The sequence below is a fragment of the Aquarana catesbeiana genome, linkage group LG02 (assembly GCF_042186555.1).
Source record: "Aquarana catesbeiana isolate 2022-GZ linkage group LG02, ASM4218655v1, whole genome shotgun sequence".
NCBI lineage: Eukaryota > Metazoa > Chordata > Amphibia > Anura > Ranidae > Aquarana > Aquarana catesbeiana.
Window position 1 is genome coordinate 343304457 of NC_133325.1, and position 18442 is coordinate 343322898.

The following is an 18442-nucleotide window of genomic DNA, read 5'->3' on the forward strand; positions in this document are numbered from 1 at the left end:
TTCTTGATATTGTATTCCCTTCCAATACTAAATGATTTAAATTTGTCTATCTTTCTTAAAGTTTTATCCCTTAATAGTATTGGCCAATGTTTGTTGACAGTACATTCAAAGAATTGGTAATCTTGATTCTAATTTGTTAGAAAAGCTAGGTGCTCTTGGGTCCTTTTTTAATTTGATTTATCCTCCCAGTAATTTCTTCCTATCCATTTCTATAACCTGCTTTTTATAGGTTACAGGCCCTGGTCATGGTACCCCTTTCTTTAAACTTATTTACCCTCTTAGACTGTTGTAGATAATCATCTAGATTATCACAATTCAGGCGGATTCACATCAAGTGACCTCCCAACCACTTGGGATGATGACAGCTAGCTGTGGGAATATAGCTGTTCCTGTCAGTTTCTTTAAAAAGGTTTTGGTATTGAATTGTCCATTACATTTCACCAAAACCAAATCAAAGACACTGAGTTCATACAATTCCCAAATACCAGTAAATTTGAGTCCATAATGATTGTTATTGATACCAGCTAGAAATGTTCTTATAGTGTCCTCTGTGCCATCCTATAGAATAATTATGTTGTCAATAAATCTTTTATGCAAAGATATTTCTGGTATGTTTTTGCCAAAAATACTTTGTTCCTCCCAATGGCTCATTAATATATTGGCTGTACTGGGAGCATACTTGCTCCCATGGCCACTTCCCTGATCTGATTATGATGGGAAATTTCATGCCAAAAGTAATTGTTAGACACGGCCAGATTTTAGTTTAAAGAAAAGGGTACGATGACCAGAGCCTGTTACCTATACAAAAGCAGGTTATGGAAATGGATAGGAAGAAATTACTGGAGGATAAACCAAAGAAAAAAAGGCCCAAGAGCACCTAGCTTTTCTAACGAATTATAATCAAGATTACAAATTATTTTGAATGTATTGTCAACAAGCATTGGCCAATACTATTGGGAGATAAAACCTTATCCAATATAATCCCTAGCCGTGCCAAATTCATATACCGTGGAGCGTCCAACTTGAGGAACAGATTAGCACCTAATATTCATGAGCCTCACAAAAAGAGTCACTTTTTTGGATCAGACTGGCTTCTACTATTGTAGAAAATGTAAAGCATGTAAGAATACAAGGAAAAATATAAGAAAGTTAGACAGATTTAAATCATTTCGTACAGGAAGGGAATACAATATCAAGAAATTCATCACATGTAAATCGACCCATGTAACCTACCTAAAAACTTGCCCTTGTGGGTTACATTACATTGGTCGTACTACAAGAAATTTAGGCATCATAATCAATGAACATCTTAACAGTATTAGGAAAGGGTTCCCGAAACACAGTCTTTTGAACCACTTTAGGGTACATCATAATAGGAACCCTAGCCTAGACACCTTTTGTGGGATTGAGAGGGTAGAACCCCATTGGAGAGGGGGGAATATGACCCAGAGTATATCAAAAAATGAAACTGAGTGGATCTTTGAATTAAATACACTTAATCCTGCAGGTATCAATGTAGATATAAATTTGAATTGTTTTCTAATTACTAGGATGCTATACTATTTTATTTGATATTTACTTGAGGTGTTTCAATTGGATTGATATTGAATACCCCTTTGTTTTGTACAACAGCTTCACCTGACTGCTCCCTGTGGTTGCATATTTAGCCTCCCTTGCTATCCCGCTCGGCTGTGTCTGCATACACTGGTTCTGACGAGTCCACCTAGGGTCAATTATTTTGGGGGTAAGCCTTTATGGGTGCCTCAAAGTGATAACACATTCTTTATCTCATGTTGTATTATTATTGTAAAATATATTTTTTCTATATGTAAAACCCTCTTTCTTCTTTTGTAGAATAATTTAAAAGTATTGGATGACTCGCTACTCAATTGCATACCCCTTGATAAAGCGACTAATGCGAAACATGTCGGGCTAGTATGCAATAACGACTATTTGTGAATTCGTAGCGTATATCCTATATGTTATCCTCTATTATTGACCACGCTGTTTTAATTGTATTGTCACAAATTATTGACATATGTGTCTGTTTTTAATGTAAACAATAAAACTGTTTTTTAACAGAAAGTGGAAAAAAACATATAGCCTTCTCTTTTATATTTGAATAAATTGCACCGTAAAAATCCCTTTCCTTCCTTTTTCACTTATAAAAAAATGAAACTGAGTGGATCTTTGAATTAAATGTGCTTAAACCTGCAGGTATCAGCGTGGATATAGATTTGAATTGTTTTCTATCCAATTATGCTATGCTATGCTATTTTATTTAATATTTAATTGGCATGATCCAATTGGGTTTAATCCACATAAATGTATCTAAGTTATCATTTGATCAAAATCATAAATCACCACAAGATGGTGTAGTATACGTAGAGGGAGAAGGCTTTGTTCAATAATTACCTCATGCCCCCATTAGAGGCAGAGAGTTGATCTGTAGATGTAATGTATTGGTTTTCACAACTTTATTTTAAAATAATAATGCCAAAAGTAAAGTTAATATAGATTAATAAAGTTAGGCATTGAGCTAAACATCCCGATGGGATCTCCCATTTATTAATTTGAAGGATTAAACCGAATTGGATATCCTAGAATAGCTGCGGTATATTTGTAAGGAGGAGGCGTATCCGGTCATGTGACCCCTGATGAAACGCGTTAGAGGGGGTAGAGCGTGATACGTCACTTCCACCATAGTGGAACGCAGGTGGAGCACCAATCTGCATTCCTGCTCTTATTCAGTTGAGTTTTAACCATCACGAGATGGTATAAATCCGGTGAGTGGGCTGTGTAATTGGTGTTGGTGGAAGAAGATTCACAGTCACTTTTTTATTGCTGGAGCAACATAACTTCACGTATTTGCACCATTGGAGATATTTGGCAGTTTTATGAACATTGCACTTTAAGTACTTTATTGGAAATCAACGAGTATGTCTATCCACTGGAGATATCTTGTGGCAACCGTATAGACGTTATTGGATTTGCACTTTATGCACTTTTCTATTTGAGTATTGCACATACATTTCACGGTATTTAATTTTGTATCCACTATTGACATCTAGTGGTTATTTATGAAATTGTACGAACTTGCACTTTTACGTGGACAATTGTATTGTATTGGAAAAGTATTTGATATTCACAAGTTTGTAGTAGGGAGCGCAGTTTATTTTTCTATATACATTTTTCACACATAAGGTTCTACAGCCTGACGGCAGCTCCTACAATTATAGTAATTCGCTTTCAATCATTTGCTCAGGTAATGGATTTTTCCCATTATTATCGCCATAATACCAAATATCTGCAAAGTAAATGTTTGAGGTAAATAAGACAAGACCTTTTCTGAAAGCATTAAAAGGTCTATCCTAGTCCCTGGTGATAGTATATGTGTATTTTTTGCCTTTAGAACACCTGATGGTGCTCCCTGCATGTTGGGCCTCTGTATGTGGCCACTGGCCAGGCTGTGGAAAAGTCTCACATATGTGGTATTGCCATACTCAGGAGGAGTAGCAGAATATATTTTGGGGTACAACGAACCGCACATGTCTATTTCCTATTTCTATTTAGTGTCTCAAGAAATGAGATAGGCCATCAGTACATCAGGTGTGATCAATTTTCAGTGATTTGCACCTTATCTTGTAGACTCTATAACTTTCACACAGACCAAATAATATACACTGATTTGGGTTACTTTTACCAAAGATATGTAGCAGTATAAAGTTTGGCCAAAATTTATGAAGAAAAAATACCAATTTGCAAAATTTTATAACAGAAACAAAGAAAAATGCAGTTTTTTACAAACTTTTTGGTCTTTTTTCATTTACAGCGCAAAAAATAAAAACCCCAGTGGTGATTAAATACCACCAAAAGCTCTATTTGTGTGAAAAGGACACATATTTCATATGGGTACAGTGTTGCATTACTGAGTAATTGTCATTCAAAATGTGAGAGCAACGAAAGCTGAAAATTGGTCTGGTTAGGAAGAGGGTTAAAGTGCCCAGTGGGCAAGTGGTTAACAGCTGGGGATGCTCTCTTCTAATGGTCCTTATATAGGTACTTTTATGTTATAGGGTTACAACACTCTTTTCCTGTCTACCATGACCCCTTTCTTAAAAATCACCCTGGCACATGCCTTCCCAAAGGAAAAAATAAGCTTTTGTGCTGATGCACATTGCTCAGGAATATTATTCTCTTTTTTACAAAATGAAAAGGCATTTCAAAGAATAATTGCAGCCAGCAACAATTAGGTAGTATGCCATTTGACAATACAAGTGCAGTGGCTTAGCAATGAAATGCATATGGACACGTGGACAGTCTGTGAAAATAATAAATTGCAGTGAGCAAAAAACATAATCTGTGCCCTTTCAAAAACACCCAAACAGCCTGTTATGACTGTAGAAAGTGGAAAGGCTTTATAGAGGCAGTGTTACTCAAATCTTTCCCTCCCCCACCCCAATTTACAAAAATAGAAAGATTGTTTTCTCCCCAAATGAAATTCAGCAAGGGTTTACATCTTCTTTAAGTGACCAGTGCAATGCCTACATTAATCTTTCCCTATGCACAATATCAGCAGTATTGAGTCATTATGCTTATTTTCTAGCTAAGTTCATTGTTGATATGGTTGCTGAGAACCCTGTATTTTTATAGTGAGGAGCTGAGAATATAACAACGGCCCATTTGGTCTGTCTCTGGGACAGCTAGCTAAACCTTATATAGATACATAGATATATAGATACCATATTTCTTTGATCTCAGTTTTATTCGAACAAGCCAGGTGAAACTACAAAATAACAGAAATCGACTCAATAAGTATAATATTGCATACAATACAGCATACATTGCATAAACAACGATATACAGTACAATATGAGATAATAAAAACTTACTTTTTAAGTTCTCTAAGGAGTGATGGCGATAGATTGCGAAAGACATGACTTGCTTCCTGCAATGTGTTGAAAAGAATAGTGGATGGTTCACTTCCTGCCAAGCTTCTACCCAGAATTCTCTGCTTGCTGACAACTTCCTTATTTACACATACAATAAACAATTAAACAGAACTGCAGCAATACCAAAAAGGAACGCTAGATGGAGCCTGCACACCACATATGATTGTCTTAAGTAAATTACACATTTTAATTTTTAATATAAATTTAACAACACAGGTACAAATAACCAGTATAAAATATCTGGTGGACAGAACACCATTATTGGCAAGTCTAAACCACCCAACCTAAGTTCGGAGGCCAAAAAGTTTATTATTGATAGTTAGTTGGTTGTTATGGCAATGAACATCAGTTTGCAGCGTCCATAAATGGGTTGAGTTCGCTACAAAAAATGTTTCACCCAAACACAAGGCTATCAATAAAACTGTCATGTCTAGGTATTAAGGATATTGAATACATTGGGGTGTTATTTATTGACATAATACATGCATGATAATAAAAGTGCAGGGAGTTGTGTCACTGTACTAGTGGCTTCAATGTGAAGCAAAAATCTTTGACATAAAGATAAAGCACAATTGTATGTATTTAAAGCAATTTAAATAGTCTGAAAAAAACATGATACTGGTCTATGCCTTTCCCAATCCCTAAAAGAAGAAACCCTACAGAATAATGTAATATTCCTACTCTTCAGTTGTTTGGCTAGTCTGATACCAAAGGTTTACTTTTTTGGTTATTTAGCCTCATGATTTTAATAGTAAAAAGCTGTTGCAACATTACAAAAGCCATACTTTTAACTACCATTTGATCCTTTCCTGTTTGAAGAAGTAGGAGGAGTGTTTTGGTTTTGCAGTTCATAATACTGTTAAAAAGCACTCTAAATACCTAACTAGGGTTTTCAAAGAAACACATTTCAGCTTTTGGTAATAGTAATAGTACATTCTCTATTTTTGGTTTTACAAGAAAAAAGTAAACCTGTAAAATGTAATTACTGTGTTTAATGCTAATAAAGAGGCATTACAAAGCTTTATGCTAATTAAAACATTATTGTAATTGCAATAAATATGAGAGCAGAACTTCCAATATTTGTCTTACACAGAGCCATGTTAAGCAGGCGGTAAATGATTATGTGGTTACAGTACATGTATTCCTACCGAAAGCTGAGGAAAAAAATAATTGCAAAATAAATGTTTTCCTTTTGAAGTACACTTACAAAAGTCTATTTATCGACCAATAGTTCACAGCTGTTCTGGGTTTATTTCTTATTATCTACTGCAGAAACTTGGCAATTGAATTCCTTTCAAAGGGAAAATCTACAGAGCATCTAATATACTTTTTAATAAGAACAACAAAAAGAACGAATAACTCACTTCCAGGCCGAATATGGATATTATAGAGTCCTGGCTCATAGACCCCAGCACCTTGCCTGCTCATGTTGAGCAACTTCTAGTTTTTTAAGATGCATACACACACTGTATTTACACAAGCATTTCACAATTTAGGCAGAATAATACAATAAGATTTGTGATAGCCATTTTGAATGTTTGAAAGTGACTAACACGTTCCCTTTAAGTTTGTCAGTGCAAAAAAAACCTACAGATTATGAGACCCTATAACATTAGTATTGATATTAACATAAATTATTATCTAAGTCTTGGGCAGATAGCAGGAAATCTAACATACCCTGTTTCCCCGAAAATAAGACCTAGCGTGATTGTCGGTGATGGCTGCAATATAAGCCCTACCCCCCAAATAAGCCCTACGCTGTTTCCCCGAAAATATGCCCTACCCTGAAAATAAGACCTACAAGAACTAGGGCTTATTTGGGGGGTAGGGCTTATATTGCAGCCATCACTGACAATCATGCTAGGTCTTATTTTCAGGGAAACAGGGTAGTAAAAACATAGCTAGGGACCAATGCTTTGGATAGAGGAAGAGAGGGAGAGTGAAGTTGAGAATTAAAATTCTTTGCAGTTGACTAATACGTCTTTGAGGGTGTTACCAAAATGATATAGCAAATAGAAGTGACACAGTGCATCCCACCTCCCAGCACCTGTAGTGCCCAAGCATCCTGTCTCCCAGCCTACCCATCCTGTATTAGATTTGGCATGCCAAGGCCAAAACAGTGACATCTGAGTATTTAGTGCTTCTCCTTGGATTTTTCATAGGTTTTCACTGGATCATGCTGGGGACGATATGCTTTGTTCATTTTTGTAATCACCAGGGCTACCTCTCTGATGTTAGTGCAGTTACTATCTACAGCAAGGTGGTGAAAAAACACTCATGCAAGGCACATAAAGATGAGATATTATCATCAAGATTCTGGAATGTGGGCACCACCAAGAACAGGTTGTGTATGTTATTTATACATTTCTTTTTTTTTTTTCAACCGAGGTTGATCTTCTGGTTGCTAAGGCAGATGACAAAAAAGCAAAGCAAAAAAATGAATACAAGTAAGATATCACAGGATGTTGTGGGGTGGCAGAACAGCAGAAAATAAAAACATAAAAAAGAAGGTAAAGGAGGTTGTGGCCAGGTTGGAGAAGTATATACAGGTGAAGGAAGCAAGATTTAATGTAGATACTGTTAAACCTATGTAGCAGGTATCAGATGGATTCAATCCACGAGGGCAGAGCTGCCTGCTAGCAGCTGCGTGGGCTTTTTCACCCCCCTTCCCCTTTTCTCACACACACAGAACTGCTTGCTCTTTAGCTTCCCTATTGGAGGAGACTGACAGCCAATCACCAGGAAGCAGCAGCAGAGAAGTGTGGGATATGAAGTCATAACACTAGGCAAGCTGATTGACTGACTGTTTAAGACACTAAACCACAAATCCCAGGATGCATAGCTTAGAGACAGGAGGATTGTGGGAGAGACTACAAAAGACGGGGTGGGACTAGGCCAAGGCCTCTTGTTTCCTGGATCCCATGAGAGGAGGAACCACTCTGTTGCTGTGTGTGAGAGGGGGAATGGAGCTTACCCAGTGACACACAGTCTGCAGCCCAGCCCAAAGGAACAGTACCTGCATGCTCCAGCAAGACTCTCTGCAGTCGCGGAGAACGTTCACAAGGGAGGCCATTTCAACAGCTAAAAGACAGGATGCCATTGTGACACACCTGCAGCCAGGAGAGTCGATCGATCACTCGCTCTGTGGAGGACCACTGACTGTGTAAAGTATTGGTGAGAGAGCTTTGCCCAAGAACTTATTGCATTTCATAAGATACCACACTTGAATGCTATGTACAGACCCTGTTATCTGGAACACATAAAGGAATGCTATATCGCAGCACCAGCTACTTACATTCCTCCTCATCACTCTGCTATGTTGAGAGGCCTTTATCCACAGAGCTCCTACATGCCGGGGAAGAGACTAAATGCAAAGCTTTGCTCAGGGTACATTACTGAGGTAACTCTTAAAGGGGACACGCCGTGGTTATTTAGAGTCCCTTCCTTGTGTGTATTGGAAGTGTTATAGGCTGGCCTGGGGTTCCCCTTTAGCCATAGCATTTGTCACACATCAATAGCGTGTTTAGGGGAACCTACTTAACCTGTGTATATTGTTATTTACCCTTTTATTTGTTGCATAGTGTTACTGACTTTTTTTTTTTTTTTTTACTGTTTCAACCAAGTCCTGGCTATTTACACAGGCCTTGGCTGACTAATGTTAATCTAAACTTTGTTCTACTCCAAGTAAACTTGAAATACAGTACTGTGTTGTGTATTATTATCAGGTTATTCTATTTACCACCCTGCTAGGTGTGCCAGAGGGGCTGGGACAGTTCTTTGGGGTTGAGAGGCAGAGCAATGGATTAAACCAATAATCAAAAGCAGCTCCTGTGGGGGTTTGCTGCAATTAAAGTGGTTGGTAAATCACTATGCGATCTATATACCATCCCCATTGTTGGATAACACTCTGTGTTCTAGTGCTTGTGCTTTATAAAAAAAAAGCAGATTTCTACCTGATTTCACAGCACCTCCCGGTGCTCACGTGGCTCCTCGGCTCTCTCTTCTCCCATTCTGACAGCTCCAGCAGGCAGGGTCAAGAAACTCCCGCTGACCTCAGACGGAGAGGTGGGGAGGAGAGAAGGAGAGCCGGGAGTCACTGGAGGCATTGTGAAATCAGGTAGAAATCTTTTTTTTTATAAAGCACAGGCACTAGGACACAGGTTGTTATCTAACAATGGGAATGGAATAAAGATCACATAGTTTTGTAGCAGCGGTGAGGGGAGCAGAGGGGCGCTAGTGATAGCTGACAGGCAGGGAGGGGAAGAAGGAGGACAGAGGAAGACATACACTGATATACTGTGGTCAGTTTACAGAGGGGAGGGTATAGCCAAGCAGGATCAGCCTGGTATTTCAAGTGATACAGGGTGGCAAATTGCACAGCACAAGCACTGTGCTGTATAACATGCTTTAAGGGAACAGGATCCATTTTTTTTTTTCCATAATAATTTTTATTAACAGAAGCATTTCAATAACAACTTGTACAGAAACAGGGATATTATACTTTCCTTTTAGACACATTGTTCTGGGTTACATATATATTGCATAAACACAGACAGGTAAATGTCAAGTCAAGTTTTCAATTATTGTTTGATAAGTTCGTATGGTGCTGAACGTAACCTCTTGTATAGTACTCAAAGGGGTTTAAATAGCCCCCTTTGAAAAGATAGGGAATGTGTTTAGAAAGCAAGGTAAAGAACAGGGAAAGGAAGCAAAGATGGTACCAAAGGGTTGAACCGAGAATGGAAAGAGGGGAAAAGGGAAGAGAAAGAATGAATGGGGGGAAAGAGAGAAAAAAGTGTCAGAGAAAGTTGATGTTAAAAACGTGGGGTGTGGGGACGGGAAGAGGGATGAATGGTTGAGAAGGGGGGGAAAGTGGGGTTAGGGGGAGAGGGTGGAGGAGGGTGCAGCAACGAAAAGTACGTTCTGCCCAGTTTCCCCCATGCAGGACTCCCACCCAAACGTGTCTTAAGCTGTATTTATTTTATTTAATTTAATTTATTTATTTAACCCCTTGAGGGGCCAATCGTGGTTGTTCAAGAGCTATATGTTCTGTAGCGCTGGGTTGATTTGAAGTAAGTCCAGCAAGCCCATGTGATCGTGAACTTTTGGATTCGTTCTTGAGAAATATGTATCAGCTCCTCCATCTCCTCTATCTTGGAGATCCTCCGGAACCACTCCCCAATTGTGGGGGCGGAAGCAGATCGCCAATGTGTCGGGATGCACAGCCTAGCCGCGTTCACCAAATGCATAGCCAATGATTTGTAATACTCATTTTTAGTTAGGTGGGTGTGACGTAGGAGGTATTGGGCAGGAGAAAAGGCTAAAGAGTATGTTGTAATATGTGAAATAAGGTCATGCACTTCCTTCCAGAATGGCTGTATGGCATCACAATCCCACCATATATGTAGCATAGTACCTTTAGCTTTTCCACATCTCCAGCATGTATCTGGGACGGTTGGGGAGAATTTATGTAGAAGTGACGGAGTCCTATACCAGCGTGTTTAAATTTTATATCCATTCTCCTGAATGGCAACATTAGGGGAGCCCTTGTGTATATATTCATTGATACAAGTCCAGTCCTCCTCCGTAAAGGTTGTCTGGAGATCCACTTCCCATGCTGTGTGTGCTGAGCCAGGAATGTAAGTGGTATCTTCTATGAGTGCATTATACATGTAAGAGATTAGGTGTCTCTGTGGGGAGGTACAGGTACATAGTTCCTCAAAGGGAGTTAGCTGTCTAGTCCAAGTTAGTGTCGTGCCCTGAGTGGAAAGGAAATGTCGGATCTGTCTATATGTCCAAAAGGGGAAGGATTTGAACAGGGACAAGTCAACTAGGTTCTCGTACGATCTAGGGGTTTTGCCATCATAGAACTGATAAGCTGACATTTTGTCATGTGGCCATGTTTGGTTAAGGAAAGAAAGTGAGAGCCCCAGTGTAAAACCAGGGTTCCCCCTCAGAGGAGTTAACGGGCCCGGTACGGAGGATATTGACGAGGTTTTGATTGCTCTTCTAAAAGAACTCAGCGACGCAGATATAAAAGGGTGTGCTAATGTCTCCTGTGGTACTTGTCCCGGCCGGATCCAGGGTAAAGACTCCAGTGGGAGTTGAGATAGTGATTTCTCTAAGGTGACCCAAGTCTTATCCGGCTCATGAACTTTTCAATCCACGAGCCGGGCAAGATGACTCGCTAGGAAGTATTTATGGAGGTCTGGGAGCCCGATACCTCCTTTAAGCCTTGGCCGCGTAAGCCGGGTGAATTTAATGCATGGAGGGGAACCTTTCCACAGAAACAGAGTACACATCTACCTGTACGCAACAAAAAAAGAGGCTGGAAGATTGATAGGCAGACATTGAATAAAATAAAGGAATCGCGGTAGAGTTATCATTTTTAGAAGGGCGGTGCGGCCAAACCAAGAGATATTAAGATTCCCCCATTCTTTTAAGTCGAGTTGAGCTTTTTTTAGAACCTGAAGGAAATTAACCCTATATAGGGCTTCCAGTTTGGTAGTGATTTGTACACCTAAGTAGGTTATTGCTCGTTGACTCCACTGAAAAGGAAAGGAGGATTGGCAGCGTTCAAGCTCCTGCGCTGTGAGTGTGACGTTTAGGGCTTGGGATTTTGCGTAGTTAATCTTAAGATGTGATAAAATCCCAAAATGTTCAATATCTTTGAGCAAATTAGGTATAGAGGTGATTGGGGAGGTCAAGGAAAGCAAAATGTCATCAGCAAAAGCTGAGATTTTGTATTCCTTTCCTTGGATTGTAAGACCTGTAATATCGGAATTGTCCCTTAATCTGTTAAGGAGGGGTTCCAAAGAGTACAAATATTAAAGGTGAAAGGGGGCAGCCTTGACGCATGCCGTTACTTATAGGGAAGGCGTTCGACAGGTGGCCATTTACTCTTACAGCTGCACTCGGGTTAGAGTACAGCACTGAGATGTGGGACAGCATACGCGGGTGGAGGCCAATCTTCTTCAGGACCTCACCCATATAGTCCCAGGCCACTCTGTCGAACGCCTTCTCAGCATCCAATGACACAAAAAACCTTGCGTATTTGTGGTCGTGAGCCAATGATGTAGATTTAATGCTCTGATGGTGTTGTCCCTGGCCTCACGTCCAGGGACAAATCCAACCTGGTCTAATGAGACAAGTCCTGGCAGGAGAGTGGACATTCTGTTGGCTAAAATTTTGGCGTAGATCTTGATGTCCACATTTAGTAGTGAAATTGGTCTGTAATTTTGTACTTGTGTGGTATCCTTTCCCTCCTTAGGGATTACTGTGACGTGTGCCTCCAACAGACGTCCCAAATTCGTTGTAGGATCCGCTAGCGAGTTGAAGGTAGTTAACATTTTTGGGATTAAGGTCTAGGAGAAACACTTGTAATATTGCAGAGTAAACCCGCCTGGGCCTGGGCTTTTTCCCGTTTTGATCTGTCTCATGGCTGCTTGTAATTCCGCTGTAGAAAGGGGTTGTTCTAATTCTTCTGCCTGTGTCTGTGAGAGTGGTTGTGGGCCATATCGAGTCAAGAAGCTTTGTATATCTTCCACTCTGCGTAGCACTTGGTCAGAATTCAGATTGACTCGTTGATGGAGAACATATCGGCGTCTAGTACGTTTACCTAGTTCTTCCAAGAGCGTTGAATGTAAATGCGTCAGCTCCTGTAGGGTCTGCTGTGACTGGGACTTTTTGTGTGTGGCCTCCAACCGCCTAATGTTGGTGACCAGGTTATCTATGGTGATCTGATGGATCCTTTTTACTTTCGCTGCCTGGGCCATCAATTCCCCTCTGATCTTACATTTGTGAGCTTCCCACAGAGTAGTGGGGGATATGTCTGAGGTAGAGTTCTCCTTGAAGTATGTATTAATACTAGTTGTCAGGTGTGTGGTGAACTCCGCGTCTTTTAACAGGGAGGAGTTAAGTCTCCAGGTTTTTGTTTTTGGGATCGAATCCGGGAAGGTCAGTGTAACTGAGATTGGGTGATGGTCGGAAAGGTACATGGGGTCAATCGCGGCATGTGTAAGATAGGTTAGGTCAGGCTGGGAGAGGAAAAAATAGTCCAGTCGTGAGTATTTTTGAAAGGGGGCGGAATAAAAGGTGTAGTCCTTTACAGAAGGGAACTGCATGCGCCATGTATCGTGCAGCGTCAGACCTTGGAGCTGTAATTTAATTTTTCTTAGGGCCCGGAAAGGAAGGGCTGAGGTGCCTGAGGAGGTATCCAGGTCTGGGTTGAGGGGTATGTTGAAATCGCCTCCCAAAAGTACTATCCCTTCCTTAAAGGAGAGCAAGAGATCGCTCGTTTTCCTGAAAAATGATACCTGATGTTCATTTGGGGCATATATGTTTGCCAATGTGATCGGCCTAGAAGCATAGGTACCTTTAATGAACGCAAATCTCCCCTCAGGATCTGACAAGGAGTCTGAAAACTTGAATGGGGCATGTTTAGAGACGAGTATGGAAACCCCTTTGGTCTTTGCAGTAGGATTTGTAGAATGAAAAACAGTCTGGTAAATATAGTTGGTCATTTTTGGGATGGAATTAGAGTGAAGGTGAGTTTCCTGAAGGAAGATGAATTGAGCTTTTTGTTTGGTGAGAGAGGACATGACCTGTGAACACTTTTCAGGCACATTGAGGCCTTTCGCATTAAGAGAGACACATTTCAGCGATAGAGGAGCATGGGAGGGCATTTTTTCTACGTGGAAAATAGGTGGGTTCCGATGCAAGGTTCGAGGCCCGGGTTTTTATTTATCTCTTCTAACAATTGTCAGTTCACGTTGGGGTGTGCTAGACCATTACTATATAGGGGGGTGTTGGGGTAGGTCTTATGGAGTATTTAGAAAATAAAAAATAAAGGGGGAGAGTCCCGCACAGGGTAAGACAGACCAACAAAGAGGGGATCAGATAGAGCGAGAGAGGTATAGAGTGGGAATAAGTACCAGAGGTGGAAGTGGAAATGCCAATCCACCTATTAGAAAGGGGGCTGGTTGGTCAGCAGACTAAATCCTAGTACCACTGCTGGGGGTTGGTGAGAGTGTCTGGAATCCTACTCCGTGGCCACGGGGAGGATTGAGAGTAGGTAGTAGTGTAAGGGGAATAGTGCAAGATTGAGAACGGGACACTTGTTTCGTGCCATCATTCAACTTAGGACAAACAACCTGACTACCTGCCACTGGGGAGTAAGTGTATGAGATAACGTCCAGAGGTAATTAGAGGTTCAAACCGTGTGATAAACAGAGATATAAACATAAACCTAGAAATCGTGACCTATGACTCCATGTGCTTGCCTCTCCATCTTGTTAGTATGGGGGGTCTCACCGCCATAGACATACATAATCTAAATCTTCTGCCTGTGAATATATAAGGGTAGATATCTGTAACTCTTCATCTCAAAGTTAGGTAATGAGAGGTACTGAGAATGGGAGGAGAATCCTCCCTTCTCTAACGTTGTACAGGAATTACCAGGATCCATTTTTTTATAGGATATACTGTGGCAGCTTGGCTCTCCTGCGCAAGCTGACGTACCTGTACATCAGCCCATAAAAACAGGATAGCGGGTCCCACGGATCACGGCAAAAAAAGGCAGAACGGGGAACTGCCTATGTAAACAAGACATTTCCCTGTTCTGCTTATTGGCATGTTTAGGATCTACTGCTCCCAGTGATCAGGAGCAGTGATCTGTCATGTTTCAGTAAGCCCATCCCTCAGACAGTTAGAACATGCTGAGGGAACACACTTAACCCCTTGATCACCCCCTAGTGTTAACCCCTTACCTGCCAGTGTCATTTTTACATTGATCAGTGCATTTTTATAGCACTGATCAATGTAATAATGTCACTGGTCCCCAAAAAGTGTCATTTGGGGTCAGATGTGTCCACTGCAATGTTGCAGTCCCGCTAAAAATCACAGATCGCTGCCATTACCAGTAAAAACAATAAAGCAAAATAAAAGTCCCTAAATCTATCCCGTAGTTTGTAGACACGATAACTTTTGCGCAAATCGCCTATTGCGATATATATATATATATATATAAATAATTTTTTATATGTAGAAGAATATATATCAGCCTAAACTGATGAATAAATTCATTTTTTTTGTTTATTTTTTTTTTATGTATTTTTTATCAAAATTGTCGGTCTTTTTTTGTTTATAGCGCAAAAAATAAAAAATGCAGAGGTGATCAAATACCACCAAAAGAAAGCTCTATTTGTGGGAAAAAAGGAAGTATATTTTTTTGGGTACAGCATCACATGACCGGGCAATTGTCAGTTAAAGCGATGCAGTGCTGTATCACAAAAAATACTCTGGTCATTAAGGGGGTAAATCCTTCTGGGGCTGATGTGGTTAAAATTTACCTGATAAAACTTCTATTGTTTCAACGCTCATTAAGGTATTTACCACTTTTAAATATTTAGATGTTATAATTTCTTCTGATCCTAGGGTATATAATTCACTGAATATAAATCCACTTATTTTCTAAATTTTGAGCACAATCTAAATAGTGGTGTAAACTTATTGAAAGAAGAAAATTCCTAGGCTGCATATAGAAACACTGCTAAATCTGATCAATAAGGAACGTATAGCCACCCAAAATCCTTGTGTTTATTATCTAGCTGCAGATGCATAATATTTTATGGGTTGGGGTAAGGGGATTTACTCATTGTAAGATTTATTAAGTGTGGTGTGTGTGGTAGAGGAGGATTTGGAGAAAGGGGATATTTTTTATACCAAAAAAGGCGCTTCTAAAAAAAAATTGTTATTCAGCCAATTAAATGAAAATTCATCTTTGAAATTATTTCATCAGCTCCAAGATTAGTTTTTAAGAAATATTTACGATTGCATTATGCAATAAATGCCCAAGGGAAACTAAACTAACTAAAGGGAAAATTATAAGATACCAGATATAGAGGATGTAATGAGGTCTGAGTGCACAAATGGTTTTATCTGTCCTGTATATAATGTTTTAATTTCTAAATATATAATTAAATACTGTATCCTTTGGGGTGGTATGGTCAAAAGACCTACAGAATATACGTTGTAAATAAAGACAAATAGTTGGAAGTTTTGGGGATGAGTCTTCTCATCACATTATCAGCTTTATACAAAGAACTAAAAACATTTTTCATGGGACTTTAAATGAGGTACAACATTTACATAAAAAGATTTATTAAGCAATAGATGAAAATCTTTTACATGAATAAGAACATTTTTAAAACAGCAGGCTGATTTGTAAACACTACCGTGTAACAGCATACAATCTACATAATATTCATATAGTGATACATATACAAGTTCCTCTCTTCCACGTTTTTATCAAAAAATCTCCATGCATTTCATGACAATAATCTCACTTCTTTAGGATCAGATGCCCACTGTAAAATCTATAAGCCAATAAACTGTTTCATAAAGTATGTTTAAAAATACCCTCAAAACAGGGGGAGGGTGGAGATGATGTAATATTTATACATATACGGTAGATGTCCATTATTAGAACAATACTTACAAATAAGTTATACAATAATCTAACACAACACCTCCAAATGGAAAATGTTGCCAGGTGTTTGGCCTAGAAGTTGTGGGAGAAAGACATGGCACCCCAATGGGAATAATCAAGGAGCAGTGCCTAGAATTATATGCATGGGATTAGAAAGCCTAACAAGAACAGATGAAGAAGCCTATTAAACATAGACAAAGTGACATGTACAAAAAGTACAACCCATGGGAGAAAAGTAAAAGAAAGTGCCAGAATGTTGTACTCTTAGTAAAAATAGTGTTCATGTACATCAGCAAATGGAATGCCTTACTATACAGTAAATATATATTTTTAAATCAGAGAAAGTTTTATTGTGTCGTACAAAATACATTACATGTTGCATGACGGCAGCAAAACAGAGATTTAGAAAAAAATTTAATCAGCTCACAGACCAACAAGTTATGCGTTTAAAAGAACAACATGTAAATCCACATATCTTGAAAAGAGAAAAAAAAAGGAAAGGAAAAAACTATGCCAAGTGGGTGAGGTAACACCCTCCCACTCACACAGCAAAACCGATGGCCAACAGGCCTAACAGATAGCAAAATTGCTCATATTTTACCTGCTCTTACAAGAATTTCTCCATCTGTTTTCCAAACGGGTTGAATGTGCTTGTTTTGTGATATCCATACCAGACTCTGTGTCTGTCTACGTTCATCATATTCTAGATATCTAACTTTTAGTTATAATATTTCACATCTGTAACAGCCGGTTCAAAACCAATTGCAGAGGTGCTAATCCTGGAGTTTCCAACCAGGCTTGCCATATGGAGTAAAATTTGCGAGATGCATCTCTATGCTGATATTTTAGGTGCTCCCTAACAAGGATGTAATTAACCTGGTCCACCCATTGTTTTTTCGTGGGTTCATGAGGGGATAGCCAGAATCTGGCCACCACCTTCCTGGTAAGATATAGTAATCTGATCACTGCTATATGTGAAGGTGATTGATAGATTTCTTCATCGATAGCACCTAATGCACACACCAAGGGGTCCAGAGGGACCCTATTCTGGTAAACTGTGGAGATAGCTTCAGTTATTTCGACCCAGTATCGGTGTAGTTTGGGACATCTCCAGATTAGATGAATTATAGATCCCTCCTCTCTATTACATTTAGGGCAGAGAGGGGTGTCTCTCCTTCCCCAACGATGCAACTGGGTGGCTGTACGGTATGCCCTATGTAGCAAGAATAACTGAGATAGTCTATGTGATTGTTAAACTAATGTATTTGGCCCAGATTGCAAGCATAGCTCCCATATTTCATCAGTTATTTCCCCTAGGTCCTCTGTCCAACCCGTTCTACACGGTAGGGCCGCAGGGTTTTGTGCCGATGCCAGTAGGCTTGAGTATATATGTGAGATCAGGCCCTTTTTCTCTTGACCATAAAAAATGTCTTTTATCAGTGGGTGGCTAGACAGTATTAATGTAGATGTACAGCCATGTGTCTGGATAGCATGCCTTAATTGGAGACATTTGTAGAATTGGTGTTTGGGTAAGTTAAATTCTGTTTGAATATCCGTAAAGGATTTCAGCACATTATTATTGAATATTTGGGAAATATTGAAAATACCAGCAGCTCTCTATAATTGAAACCCTTCTAGATGGCATATCTCTGCCATATTAACATTGTCCCATAGCGGGGTCTCCATAAGGAATCCTGACACCTTTAGACTATTCTTGAGAGTGGTCCAAAGCTTTTTTAGGAGGATGACAGTGGGCGCCGTTTGTGGCAGGTGGGATAGGCCCACCTGCAGACCCGCCAGCACGGAGGAAATACTTGTTCTAGGCTATCGATTGAGTCAGAATCACTGGGTGATCCTAGACCACTCAGGTGTTGTAACTGAGATGCATAGAAATAAAGCTTAGGATTAGGAACAGCTGCTCCTCCCCGGTCTTTGCCATTCTGCAGAGTGGAAAGGCTGATCCTTTCTACCGCTTTTTCCATATCAGTGATCTGAACAGAGT